Source organism: Amphibalanus amphitrite, unplaced genomic scaffold (assembly GCF_019059575.1).
Source record: "Amphibalanus amphitrite isolate SeventyFive unplaced genomic scaffold, NRLGWU_Aamphi_draft 000928F_arrow, whole genome shotgun sequence".
NCBI lineage: Eukaryota > Metazoa > Arthropoda > Thecostraca > Balanomorpha > Balanidae > Amphibalanus > Amphibalanus amphitrite.
Window position 1 is genome coordinate 151,438 of NW_024882422.1, and position 15,998 is coordinate 167,435.

General features: G+C 51.9%; 1 protein-coding gene across 1 annotated transcript in view; it reads right to left on the reverse strand.

Annotated features, from left to right (window-relative positions):
* The window catches only part of LOC122368157 (protein O-glucosyltransferase 2-like), a 146,127-nt gene extending 130,321 nt beyond the window's left edge, over positions 1-15,806 (reverse strand). The window contains exon 1 of the mRNA XM_043341824.1: positions 15,636-15,806. The gene's annotated coding sequence lies outside the window, so the exon portion shown is untranslated. The remainder of the gene's footprint in view (positions 1-15,635) is intronic.
* Positions 15,807-15,998: the final 192 nt, after the last annotated feature.

The following is a 15,998-nucleotide window of genomic DNA, read 5'->3' on the forward strand; positions in this document are numbered from 1 at the left end:
ACGTCGCGATAGGGGAGATTTTTAAGCGTTAATAGCGAGCCTAAACCGTCCTACCCCGGTGATCACACTGGAGCTTCACTTTCTGCCCGATGGACGCACTCATGCTGATGTATCTACAGTACTCATTAAGAACTTGGAATGTAAAACATTCTTTACGTGGGAATGTGAGGATACGGTAGGGCTCCTTTGCCTTGCTAGAGCAAAAAGGAACGTGGAGCTCGCTGCACATGCGCTGAAGCGAATTCAGAGACGTCATGAATGCCGTCTTTGAAAAAAATATCAGCACAGAAACCATCCGTCCGAGAGGATTGTCTATGAGTCAGCTATATTTGGGGGTCGCTATTTCTAAGTGTCTGTGTTCTAACTTATAAGGTGGGGATAAATTCATTAACAGATCGGCCTCCGGAAGGGAGAGGTAGCGGTTAAAGTGTTACATCCCCGGCGTTTTCGGGAATAAGTCTGCTCGGGAAAAACTTTCTTATCCATTGACTGCTTGAGGAAGCAGGACCGGCCAGGGGGTGTCGAAGTCTAGTAGGAAAATCTGGCAAATTCCCTGCGTGACGTCACGTCGGGGATGACCGACGGCACCTTGCACTGAAAGATACGGCAGAATGGCTATTTTTGAAAAATGATTAAAAATACTTTTGTGCTGTTATGACGCATAAAACGCTTATCAGCATGTTCCTCATCATGTGATAAAGGCATATCCGTGGTCGAAAATAGCTGAGCCCCTCCCAATTTCCAACCGCCGACCTCATAAGCAAGGGATGTAAGCGTAATCCTTAAGGGCGACTTTCCTATACATATCCGTACATATGCGTCCTTATGGAAATCGGTAGTGTGGCGATTGGCGACGCGCGCGACATCTGTGTGGCGACCAAGTGGCGACTGTGGCGACACCTGGTGGCTGTTTTTCTGCTGTATGTAGGCATTGGGGTTTTGCCAGATGTGGTTCCTACTGCTACACCACTATGTTGACCCAATACTAGAAAAGTTATTTTGCTAGTAAAAGGCAAGCAAATTGAAAGTTGATTTATAAAATTGCTTATTAATGATTACGAGATAATAATAAATAAATTTTGATTGAATAATTATTTAAATAATCAACCGTGAAACTATATTCTGGTAGGTTTAGTAGAAATAAGTCCGTGCAACCTTGTATTTAGGGCCTTGGGACCGGCAATGCGACCCGCGCGTCTATCGCAATTGACATATGCATCCACTATAATGGGCGACGGATCACACGAATGAAAATAGATTTGGCCGCTTGCTACTGAGAGCAGCCCCCAAACATCCAATTATGAAGCAGTTTTCGAAGTCTTACACCAACATAGGGCGCAAGAAATAAGTTATAGCTACTAAGAAGCTCACGAAGAACGACATGTGGCACGCTGATGGCGGGCACTCTGCCAGCGGGTAGTCTGCTATTCCCGAGGAGCGAGTAGGGCGGCGTGAGGGGTGACCGGCCGCTGGCTGCGAATGGCGTTGCGGCGGGGGCAGCGGAGAGCGCCGTGGTTTCCGCGGCAGACACGCCAGGAGTGGCTGTAGTGGCAGCGACCGTGCGTGCATCCACCGGAAACACAGGAGTTGAGAACTCCGCACCCCGAACGCCCCAGCTCCTACCTTGCTGATATACGCTGGTGAGTGGTGATGCCGCGGCCAGTGGAGTTGAGCCAGATTGGCGAAATAGCATCAGATTCGCCCCACTTTGTACACTGTACAGGTGTGGAGGGAGCTCACTAGCGCGTGTTAACCACTTGTCATATTCCCTCCAGGAGAGCCCCATGCCGGGAGCTGAGAGAAAGCTAACTTGCATGTGTGAGCGACATTCTCAGGATGGGCTCAAGTAACCACCCGTATATCGGACAAAAACTACTGACTGCGAATGTCTGGATGACGCGTATGGATGGCTTGGCTGCAGAAGACCACCCACAACGCTGAAGGTGCCGACACTGCAGACTCCTCATAGCGAGGATCAGAGGTACAAAACCAGTTGTCAAGATTGACAAAACGGTGGCTCTCGATGTTGTATCTGATAGCTGATACACTAAAATTGATGTCCGCGGACACACATTGTAATTGTTATTTTTTATATCTAATTTTAAAGGCATGTCGCTGAACCTGAGGTATTACCTGGGTGTTCGTCTCCTTCGGAACTGCGCCGGCTACTCGAGACCTAGAGATTGCCCCGACGACGTGTGCTGCGTAGATGGGACGGGGATGACAGCTGGTGCAGCGGCCGCGACTGGCTGCCTGAAACATCCCGACGACTATCCCGTGCAGCTGCTTTGTGCTGATCGCGATGGTATCGGCAGGGGCTGCTGGTGTAGCGGACGAGTGTAGCTGGGCACTGAGCAGTCCTCAGAGATGCTACTGCGTCAGCCAGTGCAGGGACTGGAGAACGTCGGGGCATAGCGGCGACGGAGTTGCTTCTGGGCGCTGTGCAGCCCCTGAGGGTGCCCCTTGTGCTCTGCGGAGCGACGCTGGACGAGGTGTGCTTGTCAGGCCGGCTGCTGCGTGTTGACGCCGAGGCTTTGGGTGTGTCGATCAGGCGGACTCGTGGCAGGCATGAAAAAGACAGAAATCATGCTCACATCATATGTTCCACATCATGCGCACTGCAACACACCTCACGAAAGTAGCACACACTGCTCACTGTCATGTTCCTCTGCTAGCTCATTGCCTGTGCCCAATCTTAAATTCAACAAGGGTAGGTAAGAACGCTTCCAGAGCCCTTCGCCCTATATCTTCGAAGGGTGGACACCATCCCGCCCCAGAGAAACAGGCCCGGGGGTAAAAGCGCGAGCGTTCCGAAGATTGTCTCTGAGCATGACGGGGTATACGCGAACTATATAACTGATTCAGCTCATATAGCAATTACAGCCATGCAGAGCTCCTCAACCTGCTGCAGAGGAGCTCAAGCTGCTGGAATACCCTGCGTGCGATATCGTTGCCGCCGATGAACAGGGCGACCTGTTGTGTCTGGCGCCGCAGGAGACAGTGGAAACGCTTATCACCGACACGTTCGCTTGTTCCGCTTTGCCTTGCAATTATGCCCTAAGCGGAGCGGTATAATGCGTTATGCAACAGCGTTGACTATGCAAGGTCATAAGCCAGTCGATATTAAGACGACCGGACTAGGTGCAAAGCCATAAGCAGACCATACCGGAGACGACCGGACTTTACATATTTACAAGGCCATAAGCATCGGCGACATCGGAGACGACCGATTTAGGTGCAAGGCCATAGGTGCAAGGCCATAAGTTTCCGATGATTGACCAGTAATGCGCATTTGACACAGGCTTGGGTGATACCGGAGACGACCGGACTATGCAAGGCCATGAGCAGGCGATAATGGAGACGACCAGACTATGCAAGGCCATAAGCAGGCGATACCGGAGACGACCGGACTATGCAAGGCCATGAGCAGGCAATACCGGAGACGACCGGACCATGCAAGGCTATGAGCAGGCGATACCGGAGACGACCGGACTATGCAAGGCCATGAGCAGGCGATAATGGAGACGACCGGACTATGCAAGGCCATAAGCAGGCAATACCGGAGACGACCGGACTATGCAAAGGCCATGAGCAGGCGATACCGGAGACGACCGGACTATGCAAGGCCATGAGCAGGCGATACCGGAGACGACCGGCTCATAATCAAGCTCTGCATTGAGACGACAACATCATTGAGACAATTGTTATCAAACTTAAGATAAAAGCCAGTTTGACTCAGCAGGTTTAAGTCGGTATTACTGGGGTAAGACATAAGCGGAAAGCAGCTCCGTATAGCATTGCCTTCGTAACGTTGTCTTCGTATACGAAGACAACGATTGCATTGCTAGAGGCGTGACGCAAAAACCGTCAAGTGACACACCCGGATAATGCATGTAGTTTGAGAGATAACTCTGTCTGGGGGCTCAAACATAGCTCTGGTATTGCAGCCGGCATTCGGCAGTACCGGGAACGACGGGAGCATAAGCGAGCTATATATCCTGAGCTGATGAGTTACTGGATTTGAGAGATGCTATGCTTTACTGGACATTTCATTACTTTAATAATTTGTTTGAGATATTTAAGATATCGAGTGCAAATTATCCTATGTGCTTCTAACGAGGTATTACGCATTGGGCTATGGAAACGGCCGGGAGATACCTACGTACTAATTTCTCCGACGGCTGCACCGGAGACGACCGGAGCCGAGACTGCACTAAGCCGACAACGCAGCTGTGAAATGTGTTACGGAAATTTGACCAGTAGTACGTATTTTATTGGTTTGCCATTAACAAGGCGGCAGCACCGGAGTCGACCGGAGCCTATGCTAGCTCGACCCTTTTATTGGTTTGCCATTAACAAGGCGGCAGCACCGGAGTCGACCGGAGCCTATGCTAGCTCGACCCTGAGACGACAACGCTTTGAACGCGCGCTCGACTCAAACGCAGCGCTAGCTGAATATGCTACTGAAATTTGACCAGTATTTTACTGGTTTGCCATTAACAAGGCGGCAGCACCGGACTCGGGTGCGACCGTAGCATAAACAAGTTATTCATAGACGGCGACGCAGTGTGAAATGCGTGCTAATAAATTCCAGAAAACGCAGTTTTGCACGTGTTCATCTAAAACGCAGCACCGGAGACGACCAGGGGAGAGACTGGCTACGCACTGAGCCGACAACGCAGCTGTGATGCCTATAAACGACGGAAAAGTCGCAAATAGTGCAGCCTTTTCTTTACATAGTCTGCCGTTTAATACGAAGAACCGGCAATGCCGATAAAACGACCGGACAAACAAGCCAACTTGTGTTACCTAAAAATGTGGCATGTGGCGTGCTAACATGGCGTACTCTAAGTAATAGCCGGTAACACTTGGCATAGCCGGAGAAAAATCTAACATGTCCTGAGCCAGTGCAATTGAGAGGCCTTTATGCTACTGCCTCATGCCAGAAAACGCAGCATTTAATGCGTCAGGCTGCCCTGTGTGCCGGAGACAACCGGAACTTGACTACTAATGGAATAATATTGCCAAGTGACGCGTACTTCTGCTCATCTCGTTAGAGAAAAAAACAAACCATAGACGCACGGGGCACGCGTTAAGCGAGCCCTGTACTGAGGCAGCAATGCATAATGAGTCGTGTTACCCAAGGCTACTTTGTGTTACCAGAGTTTTATTTTTTTCATTTTGCAAAACGCCCGGAGACGACCGAGGTTGAGGCAAGCGATGCACTGAGACGCCAATGCAGCGGTGGAAAAGCTCATATGTACTAATCCATCGCAAAATTTTCATGCCAGGCTGCTGTAATAGCTGTAGTGATGTAGCTGTAAGTTATTTGTCCATCACTCACTTATGTATCTGCGTCCGAATCTGGTCAATGCGAATCGCCCCATGCGGGAGAGAGGTCAGTAGGTCAATGCCCCGGGGGCCCACTGGGCAGGTCGGCCGGACTAGTGTCCGGGCCGCGCCGGCCAGGCACCAGACGCCGATAAATGCCCCGAGGCATGAGCAGCTGATGCGGCTGGCGACCATCCACGGCACAGACGGGGAAGGAAACCGGTAGGCGGGGACGGAATTAGACCGTCCCATGCAGCTCAAAACTCAGCGAGAAGTTAGTTTTGCTTGATTGGTGCTACCTATAGGTACTTAGGTAATTTACAAACGAGCGAAAATCATGCTGCTAGACCGGAGGTTGACGAGGGCCGAGAATATTGCGCGCACAGCACAGACTGTCAAGCTCGCACGTAACGCGAAACATTAAGATGTCATCAGCGATGAGACCAGTCAGACTTGGAAAGTCCAAGCAAAGAATCTAGATGCAATATCTGCTGATCGGCAATGCGGCCGCAAAGGTATCGACATAGTTATCACTAATGCGATCTCCAAGACACCTCACCTCCAGTGCTGTCAAGCAGCAGCAATGTCGAAAAAAAACACGACACGTCACGAAAAGCAGGAAGCGCCGCGCTCAGCCCACGGCTCAGTGGCTGACTGCTCTCGGCGGCGCTGCGAGCGCGAATGACCCGGGCTCGGGTCATGCGGACCTGACGAGCGGGCGGTATGACGCAATCACATGGGCGGCGCTCGCCCTCACCGCGGAGAAAAAACATTATCAGTTGACTTATAATGTTACATTTATCACGTCCCACGACCCACTATAACTAGTTCAACTCAACATCGCGAATAAGTGCTGAATGTTCAGTCCAATCAAGGCATTTAGGATACTTAGGACACTTGAGACGCGTGCCACAATGCTGAGCGGCGACGTTCGCTCGGCCGCCGCCATCCTAGTGATAATCATCCCGCCAGACAGGCTAATGTCACCAAAAGCTCAATTTACAGTTCCATGTCACCAAGAACTGCCGAAAAAAGAAATCAATTACCCTATAACACATGTAATGCACCAACATGTAAAATCGCGTGTAGTTTATTGTAAATTAACCTGCGTGTGACGCAGCTACGAACATCGTAGACAATTTGACAGTAGCTAGTTCGTTGACCGATTCATTGATTAACTGTCGTCTGGTCACGTGTTTTCGGCGAGAGCTAAAAAGACGCTGTTGCCTCTGTCACAGGCCCTGACCAACTAATCATCGAAATGCATCGCAGCGGCGTGCAAGTCATTTCGAGCCAACTCCTGCAACCTTGGCAAACAAATTGATTTCCTCCTTGCATTCATGCTGCACAGGACGTCGGTTCCAGCCGGTGCGCTGTGGCATGGCGAGGAGCTGAGTTATAGCCACAAGTGCGGCCCCTGTGACGGACGGCGTGGCCGACACATTGAGCTCGCGCTTCGTCGGCCCTTGACGTCGCGACCGACGTTGGAGCCGGGCGGTGGGGGTTCTCTCTGTTCGCGGTGTGGCGGACACAGTGCTGTCCTCGCTCATCACGGACCGAGGAGGTGTGTTCAGACCTCGGCTGGACGTGACCGGCGTCCTCTGATGGCACTGTCTGCGGCGGATGTGGCGCGGTGCGCCGGCCAGCTGGCGGCCGAGCACGGCTGGCCGGCCGCCGAGCTGCTCTGGCAGCCGCCCGACCCCGTCTGGCTGCTTCCGGCGCTGCTGCTGCAGCTCTCCGGACGGGCCGTGTTCGCGCGCCGCTCCCCGGCCGGCGGCGGCGGCGGCGGCGGCGGCGGCACCATCCAGCTGGCGGCGCCCGAGCGGGCGGCGCCGGCGCGGCCGCTGGTGCTGCTGCCGCCCAGTCCGGTGCCGCTGGACCGGCTGCAGCGGCTGGCCGGCCGGCTGAGCGGCGCCGAGCTGCTGCAGCCCGACTCGGGCCGGCTGCTGCGCGTGGCCCAGTACGCCGACTCCGGGCCGCTGGTAACCACCGTCGGCCACTGCCGGGCCGGCCGGCTGAGCCCGCTGCCGCTGCCGGCGCCACCTCCGGCCGGCTTTAAGGACCTCCGAGTCGTCAACAAAACCTACAGAGTCGTCAATTTCCTCTGGTTTTACCCGAACCCACCGTCTGTGTACTCCAGTGACGCTTTAGTGAGAGACATCTTCGACCTTCTTCAGGATGCTATGGGATTCCGCATGAACGAGACTGTCATCACCAACAACTATATGCTCCACTTCTTCAAGCTATTTGAGAATGGTTCGGTTGATTTTGCCACCAACTATTTTGGCTGGACTTGGGAAAGGCATCGGACCGTGCACCTTTCAATACCGATCATCCAGTACACAAATAAAATGTTCGTGAGAACTCCGGAGAGGCAGTCGTCGCCGTCGTTCAGCGGCAGCCTGGAGAGCGCTCGCCTGCGCGCGCTGGCCGTCGGCCTGCTGCTGCTGGCCGCCGCCGGCGGACACCTGGCGCTGCGGCCCAGCGGCGCCGCCATCTCGCGCCTCTCCACAGTCTGCCTGCTGGCGCTCGGCTCGTTCTGCACCCGCTGTGAGCCGCTGCGGCCCGGCCGGCTCTCGCAGTGCGTGGCTGCTGCCGCGGTGCTCGGCGTCGGCATGCTGTCATTCCAGTTCTACACGGCCGACCTGCTGTCGCAGGTGACCATGGAGCGGGCGCGCATGCCGTTCGCGCAGCCGGACGACGTCACCCGGCTCGAGGACTGGCAGTGGTCCGTCGTTCCACGCTCGATCGCGGAAGACATGCTGCAAAACCATCCCCAGCCCGGCATGGACTTCAGCTCGTCGATGTCGCAGTCTCTGAGCATCAGCGCTTCGGAGTGGGTGTCCAGGGCCACCGAGCGCAAGTTCGCCTTCTTCCTGTCGTCGGTGGATATCCTGCAGATGTGCTCGTGGAACGGCTGTCCTCCCGTCTGCGCCTTCCCGCAGAGTCTGGGGCGGCACTGGGGAGGCCTGCCGTTCCGCCACGGTCTGGTCGAGAGGCGCGCCTTCGATGCCGCCCTGCTGCGACTCATGGAGACAGGTGTGCTGGACCGGCTGAGGCGGCGCCGACTGCCCGAGCGCCTGCTGCGCAGCGTGCAGCACTGTGACCTGGAGGCGCGGCCGCGCTCCCACTGGTCGCCGCTCGGCCTCTCCGAGTGCTGGCCCGTGCTGGAGGTGCTGCTCGCCGGCGTCGGCGTCGCGCTGCTGCTGCTGCTGCTCGAGACGCTGGCGCACAGGCTGAGTAATAAGCGCAACGCCTACGAGGAGCAAGCGACATATTCACCCACCGGAGAAAGCAGCAGCGGCAAGGCCGTAAAAGAGAGCAGCGGTGACAAGTGAAGGAGTGGCTCGCCAGACAGGTGCGCCTGTGTGTAGGTATTGTGCAGTTGCGTTCACATAGACAGCGCATGCGTTGCGCGACACGTGTCGCAGGAGCACTGCAGATGCTGCACCTCCAAAAGGAGTTAGAAACTGAAGCCGTTGGCTTAGCTGTATTGCACCATTGTAGTAAATTTAACCTCCAAAAGGAGTTAGAAACTGAAGCCGTTGGCTCAGCTGTATTGCACCATTGTAGTGAATTTAATAAACACTGAGCGATTTTATGGGCGAGTGCTCGATAAATAGGTAGAACACCGTCATTGCCGTTCACACGTAGCCCCGCGGACATCTTCACGGAGCCTGTTCGGCAGCATGCGTGGTATTTGTCCAAGCTTTTCGGACCTGGTGTCAAAACGGGCGAACCGACCTCGATATGAGTGGCATCCATACATGGGCGCGCTGTGCTTCATATTTTACGCCATGGACAGGATTAAAGTTGTCTGGTTATATCCTTCACATTTCATAAAGGTAGGTAGGCACTACAGGGTGTCCCCAAATTGATGCGCGGTTGATGCCGCATGTTATGTTGTCCCTCCGGAGTATTGAGCAAATGCAATTTTAGCGGCTTTGGCACCACTGACACCTTGCTGGTCACACTATCACGTGATCCAGGCGGCTAACCTGACCGCGGCCGATAATGGGCGCGAGAGGCCACTCTTGTCCAGACATGCAACGTGGAGAAACTACATATCACCAAAAGTGAAAAGGCACAAACTACCGATCCGCTACCGCGCGGTGGGGATGATCAAGGACGGTGTGACCCAGGCTCAGGATGCCAGAGAATTGGACGTCAACTCTGTAACGATTAAACGCTGGATGGACCTCAAACGATCTGGAGAGACACTCAAGAACGGCACAATTCGAGGGCGGAAGACTGCCTTGAGTCGAGTGGCGAAAATCGTGATTGCAAAGTCGACCTTTAAAAGCACCAATCAACATAAGCGCTGACAAGAAAACTCAGAGATGCATGACCCAGCATCCAAATCGACCCTCCACTAATATTTGAAGACTATCCTTGAAGCTGAAGTTGCTCAACCTCAGGATGCAGACCTGGCTTACCGTGGTCCAGAAGTGCAGGCAGCTGGATTTCGCCAAGACCCACAAAAACTGGACCACTCAGGACTGGAGATGCGTCCTTTTCAGTGACGATGTGCCCTTTGTGCTCTCTAAGTCCCTGACTGTCAGAACGATCGAAATGTGGGCCAATAGCAGCTCTGAGGAGTCCGCTGTCGAGACCGTGAAACATCTGCTGAAGAATCTCATATGGAGCATGATGAGCTAGAGACTACAGAGGCTCTCTAAGCTTTACGAGGTGCCTCGGGGACAGACCGTGACTGCTTATTACTATGCTAGCCAGGTGCTGAAGAAGACTGATGACACAAAGATGCTGAGAAAAAGGTAAATGGTTCAAAAACCAGAGTCAAACTTTGGTCGGACATGTCCAGGGCCATTTCCAGCAAGAAAGGGCTCGAGCCTATCACGCCAGGAAGACCCAGGACTGGTGCCGAGCGAGGCTCTAAGGCCTCTGGGGGAAGGGGCATGGTCTGGCAACACTCTGGACCTGTCCCCGATCCAAATTATCTGGACGATCGTCAGAAAAGAGCTCAGCAAGCTTCCACCGGCTAGCTCAGAGAAGAGGCTGTTTCAGAAGTTATAAACGGCAAGGCGTAGTTTCAAAAAAGAGACTATTGACAACCTGAAACGTGACACGCTATAGAGTGCAATAAGCCGTGTATGCGACTGAATGGAGACTATGATTACGGAGCGAGCGAAGCGAGCGGAGTCCAAAGAAAATTTCTGAGTATGGGCGGCCGGCCGTGGTCACGATTCTGCGACGCTTATATCTCAACAACCACTTGACCGATTTACATGCGGTAACTTTTGTAGGGTAGCTTCATTCCTTCTACCAAGTATTGGACGATTCTCGATGCATGTGGGTGGCCCCTTATGCACGTGCCACGTGCAAAACGAAGAGGTGTCACTTTTGTAATAGTTGCAATATCTCGGTAACTACTGGGCCGATTGCGCTGAAAGTTGGCATGTAGGTAGGCACCCACTAGGCAATGCATATCCATGTGCCAGAGCTGGGGTGCTGCTGCACGTGCGCACGTGCAGGGATCCGTTTCCAGATCTCGAGAACGGCTGGACCGATTGCGCTCAAATTTGGTACACGGTTAGGGACCAGTTAGTAGGGTGCCGTGCACAAGTCAGTTGGGACCCATTTTGCACGTGCGCACGTGCAGGGTACCGCTTCAAGATCTCGAGAACGGCTGGGACGATTGTGCTCAAATTTGGCACATCGCTAGAGACCGGTTAGGAGGGTGCCGTGCACAAGTCAGTTGGAGGTACCCCCTCGAAATTTCGCACGTGCAAGGCCCACCCTCTCGCTCGCTCCGTTAGTCGCCCCAAAAGGCGTTATACTGGTAAAATATAAACCGTGAAGTAAATTCAAGTACTTTATAAGTTATTGATGATAAAACAACCGCGCATCAATTTCGGGACACCCTGTAGGCAGATATCAACTGACGTGCCACGTAGAGAGGAGCAATGGTGATAAATTTGTTCTCCTAATTCTTACTTTTAAATGTAAAAGCATGCTCTTTACGGCATCTGGGAGCGTCAGTGGCTGGCGTTCCGTATTCCAGTTCGTGCGCAGCCGTTCCGCATCCGTAACGGATAGCACCCTGGTACACTCGGGGGCAGATTGATGTTCCACCACTCCCTACCTATCGGGCTCCCATGGCTCAGCACTGGCTACTGCCAGTGGCAGAACTGGCAGCACTGGCACTGGCAGGCAGTGTTGAGCAGTGCTGAGGGCAGGCAACACTGACAGCAGCCAGTTCTGAGCCATGGGATCGCCCGATGGGTAGGGAGTGGTGGAACATCAATCTGCCCCCGAGTGTACCTCATACATTTTTCGTTGCGGTCCATTGGCGGCGAAACAGCAAAGAGGGGTCTTGTCCGTGACCCCCCCCCCTCACCCAACTATCCCGGTAAACCGTAGGTTCGTCCAAGATAACGCAACGGTTCGTCCACAGTGAAGGTAGATAAGATATCACTGTCCGTAAATTATTAGGCTCTATGAGGTTTAGTCCGCAGCCCGCGGCCCCGTAACGCTACTGCGCGCACGGTAGGCGATCGGGCCGGTCTAGCCTCGCGAAACCTCAAAGACACTTTTCCCGAAAATTGGAAAACAACGCACATTAGTCGACAGTAAATTCATGAAATATTACGATTATGGCATATGCATGGCTCAGAAAACATTTTTCGTAGACAAAGGTATCGTTAAAGACAGCAATCCGCAGGGGCGCGGGAACTACTTTCCGACTGGGGGGGCACACCATAATAGAGAACAACCTAGGGTACCCCCAAATCTAGTTTTCTCACCGGTTTTAGGCCACTTATTGTATATTATTTAGGCCACCCTCGGCTTTTTCAACAAAAAAAGAAAACATTTGCAAAAAAAGTGTGGTATTCCGTCTCAAAGCTGTGGGGGCACCGCCCCCACGGCCCCAGAGTTGGGGGGGCAGGCTGCCCCCACTGCCCCCCCCGGCTCCCGCGCCTATGGCAATCCGTAGCACTTCATAACAGCCGATTTTTACGCTCTTTGAATATTTTGCGGAACGATGAAATTGCTAAGTGTTGAACATCCATTTTGCATGGAAAGTGAAATTTAGATGTTAAGACGATTCCGTCATAAAAAGCAAGTAGACAAAATCAGTTCAAAATGTCTTATAATTAGGTTAACTTTTTATGTTTTTTACTGCCGCCCAACATTACGTTTACTGAATTTACCAAGCCCAGCAAAGTATTACGAGGAAGGACTGAAAATAATGAGGTATCGCATGCACTAAGACATTATCTATTAGGGGAGCCAGTGAAAATTTGCAGCCACTTGCAAAGTCAGGTCACATAAATGAACCTCTACATGGTCCTCAGATGTCGTAACTTCGCAACGCTCTCAGAGCCAGAGTAACTTTCACAGGGATGTGAAACTTGCAGGACTTATTGTCCTCATCTAGAGGTCTTAGAACGTTTAAGTAACTTATACGGCCTTGGTTTAAGTATCAGATTTTTCCTAACGTCACGTGAGGTAAGGTTGGTCACGTGACCTCACCTATAAGTCAATGGGAAATAGTGGTGTCAATCGGAACTTGAATCTTCGGAATTCCGATTTGGTCCAATGTCCGATTCGGAATTCGGTTGGACAATGGCAGCAGGCTTTGGACAACTTTGGACAATCGCTTGCTACACCTCAAAATTTTTATAAAGTAGTTTCAACATTGATCGGCTATTAGAAAGCTCAGCTTTCGATGTGATTAACATTTTTGAGCTGGTATAGATACATTAAAAGCAAATTAAATAACGGTGTTGAGTGAAAACTATTGCGTAGATGTCGGTCATCTTTGGACAAATGGCTGACTTGGACATTTTTGGACGGACAGTCGACGTAAGTATTGGACATTGGACGTACATTGGACATACGTTTTCTGAAATTTACACTACTAATGGGAAATATGATGAAAACTGTTGTTTTGGCGCCAAGAATGTATATACAATTGTCTCAAGTACCTATACATGGAATCGTTATTTCATGCACTCCTCACAAGATCTGATGCTTCATTTTTGCATTGTTGACCTTGAATGACGTCATTTATGACGTCGTTAGGGTCATACGAGTTTTTCGTCAATACATAGCTCCCGATTAAATTGAGCTAGAGTCGGAAAAGTCATCAATTGACTCCGTAACACCTGCCAAATCGAATGCTATGCGATGTGACCTCCTCCGACCAGCTTCGTGACCTGAAGACGGACCTCTGACCTGACCTTGACCCGAGGTCAACACCTTACGGTGGCCTCACCTGTTCAAAAAGTATACCATTCGACGCGCCTGAGAAAGGCGAACACAATAATGCCGAAATCGCGGTTCTGCGGCCATTTTTTGCGAAGTTATTTACCAAAAAAGAAGCCCGTTGCTTGGGTCACGTTATGAAATGGGGCCTTGCCGGGCGATGGTTACGCTGTTTCATGATATATGTATAAATGGGTAGGGCATAAATGTATAAATAAAAAATTGGTTTGAATGCAATGCTCTACGAAGGTACACGCCATTTCAATGTCATACCCAACTCATGTCGTCATAAATTTCAACCTACCCTCAAAAGCATTCAAGCGTTATTCGAGCGGCAATTAGGCAAATTGCAAGCTCTCGGGCCCTCTTCACAGAGCACAAATCCTGAAAAGATGCTCATTAGATATTCAAGAAGATTGTTCCTAAATATTATAGTTCTAGCTTCAAAAACATGGATGTTACGACTTACGAATGCCGATAGGTTTCGCGAGGCTACAGCGGCTGGATCGCCCACTGTGCTGCGGCGGCGGCCTCTGCCCGCCGATAGGGGAGGCGGACGGGGGGAGGGGTTTTCACCCTCCTGCATCTGCAATACATTAGGAGATATCGACGGATTAGCCCGCGACCCGTTGGGGGGGGGGGGGCAAAGGGCACCCCTGTGATTTTTCGGCGATAACTCAGAAACGGCTGCGAATTTCGACTTGAAACTCTCAGTACCACTCCTGTCATCAATTTTTCATAACTCCTGAAAAATTTAGGTCCCAGGTCATCTCAGGTCACGAACTATAGAGGCTAAACTGAGGTCATGTTCGGCGATTTTTCGTCGAAAAAGTTGTTCACGGAGAAAAATCGCAGGAAATCAGGGTTTCAACTTAGCGACTAAAAAATTCGACCTTAGGTATAAGAAAGCATGGCAAACAAAAAGGCTTCCTCGAAAGTTCCAGTATATACAAATCTATAGATCTAGGGATATTCTAACTCAAAATTTAGATTTGAGATATTTTTGAAATTTGGAGAAATTTTACATGACATGTCTTCATAAAGACTCGAATATTTACAATTAAACATGCCTTTCCTTACGATTCACCAAAGTGTTTTCTGATTGGTCGAGGCTGACCCCTGTTGTGACGTCACAGGTCATCATCCACTCAGGTGACTATCCACATGCCAGATCTATCATTTACATCACATCCAGACCCATTTTGAAAACTTGTATTTCATTTTTATGACCGACTTCTCGTCATTGCAAATTGGACCATGATTTGACCTTGTTTGACCTCCCTGTGACGTCACAGGTCAAGTATCAAGGTCATCGATAACCTATCTTGTGCATCTCGATGAGCCGTTTCGATTGCCGTTTGAATTTTTCCGATCCGGCGATTGCTTCCGGAGATACGACGGGGGGCCTTTGCCCCCCCCCCCCTAACAGCACGTGGAACCTGCCAGACCTCAACGGGGCGCGGGTTAAGAGAGAGGGCCGTTTCGGCCGCAATTAGGGGCGAAATGGCGAAGGAATTTTCATTGCCACACCCTCGCGCGGGCGATAAAATGCACAAGACCGCGATAGGTCAGGTGAGGGTCAGAAGTTCAGAACACGAAATGCACAGATGGACTGAATAATTAATAAGGGCTGAAGTATGCGCACGGGACGATTCAATAACGTCTCATCGTGACACTACAACTATTTTAGATTGATTCAGAGAAAAATGACACATTCGGCATCAGTCATCCCACTGTGCGCCCAGTTGTTCGTTATTCAATTAGTGCAGCAAGTCAGGGATAGCTGAGCACTTATCTCAACAAGGACTGACAGCCGACAGGTGCAATAGACGACCTCACTTGCACTGCAGACACTGAGATCACGTACTCAGTACTCACAGTCACGTGCCGCTGCCGCTGAGTCGCTTTCCAGCGTGGTCGCACGGAGCCACAGCATGAGCACGGGGCGGCAGTGGCAATCGACCCTGACCCCGGAGCCGACGCACACTCAAGACTAAACAAAAAAAAAACTCAACTCTGCCGTATCATATCAACAAAACTAGCCTTTCATGGACCAATGGGGCAGCAGGACTTACCTATTGGCGCAAAGTTTCTTCACCCGAGTTTCCAGCTCACCCCACGGTCCACGCACGCTCTCACGTCTCCCAAACTCACGGCCACGCCGGCTCCCACTCCGCCCCTCTATCCCCACGCGGCGGCGGCGGCGGCGGCGGCGGAGCGGCCGGTACCGCCCGCCGCAGTCAGCTGATCGCTCCGCGGCGCAGAGGCGCGCTCAGGCACATCAGCTGGGGAGGCGCCGGGTGGTGGGTGGACGGGTGGTTTATTGGCCTGCGCTCTGGATTGTGTGGAAAAATGCGTCAGGGGAGGTGTGTATTTCAATGAATGATTCTTCCGCTATGACCGTTGGGTGCTGACAGTCCGACTGGCATGAAAACGGT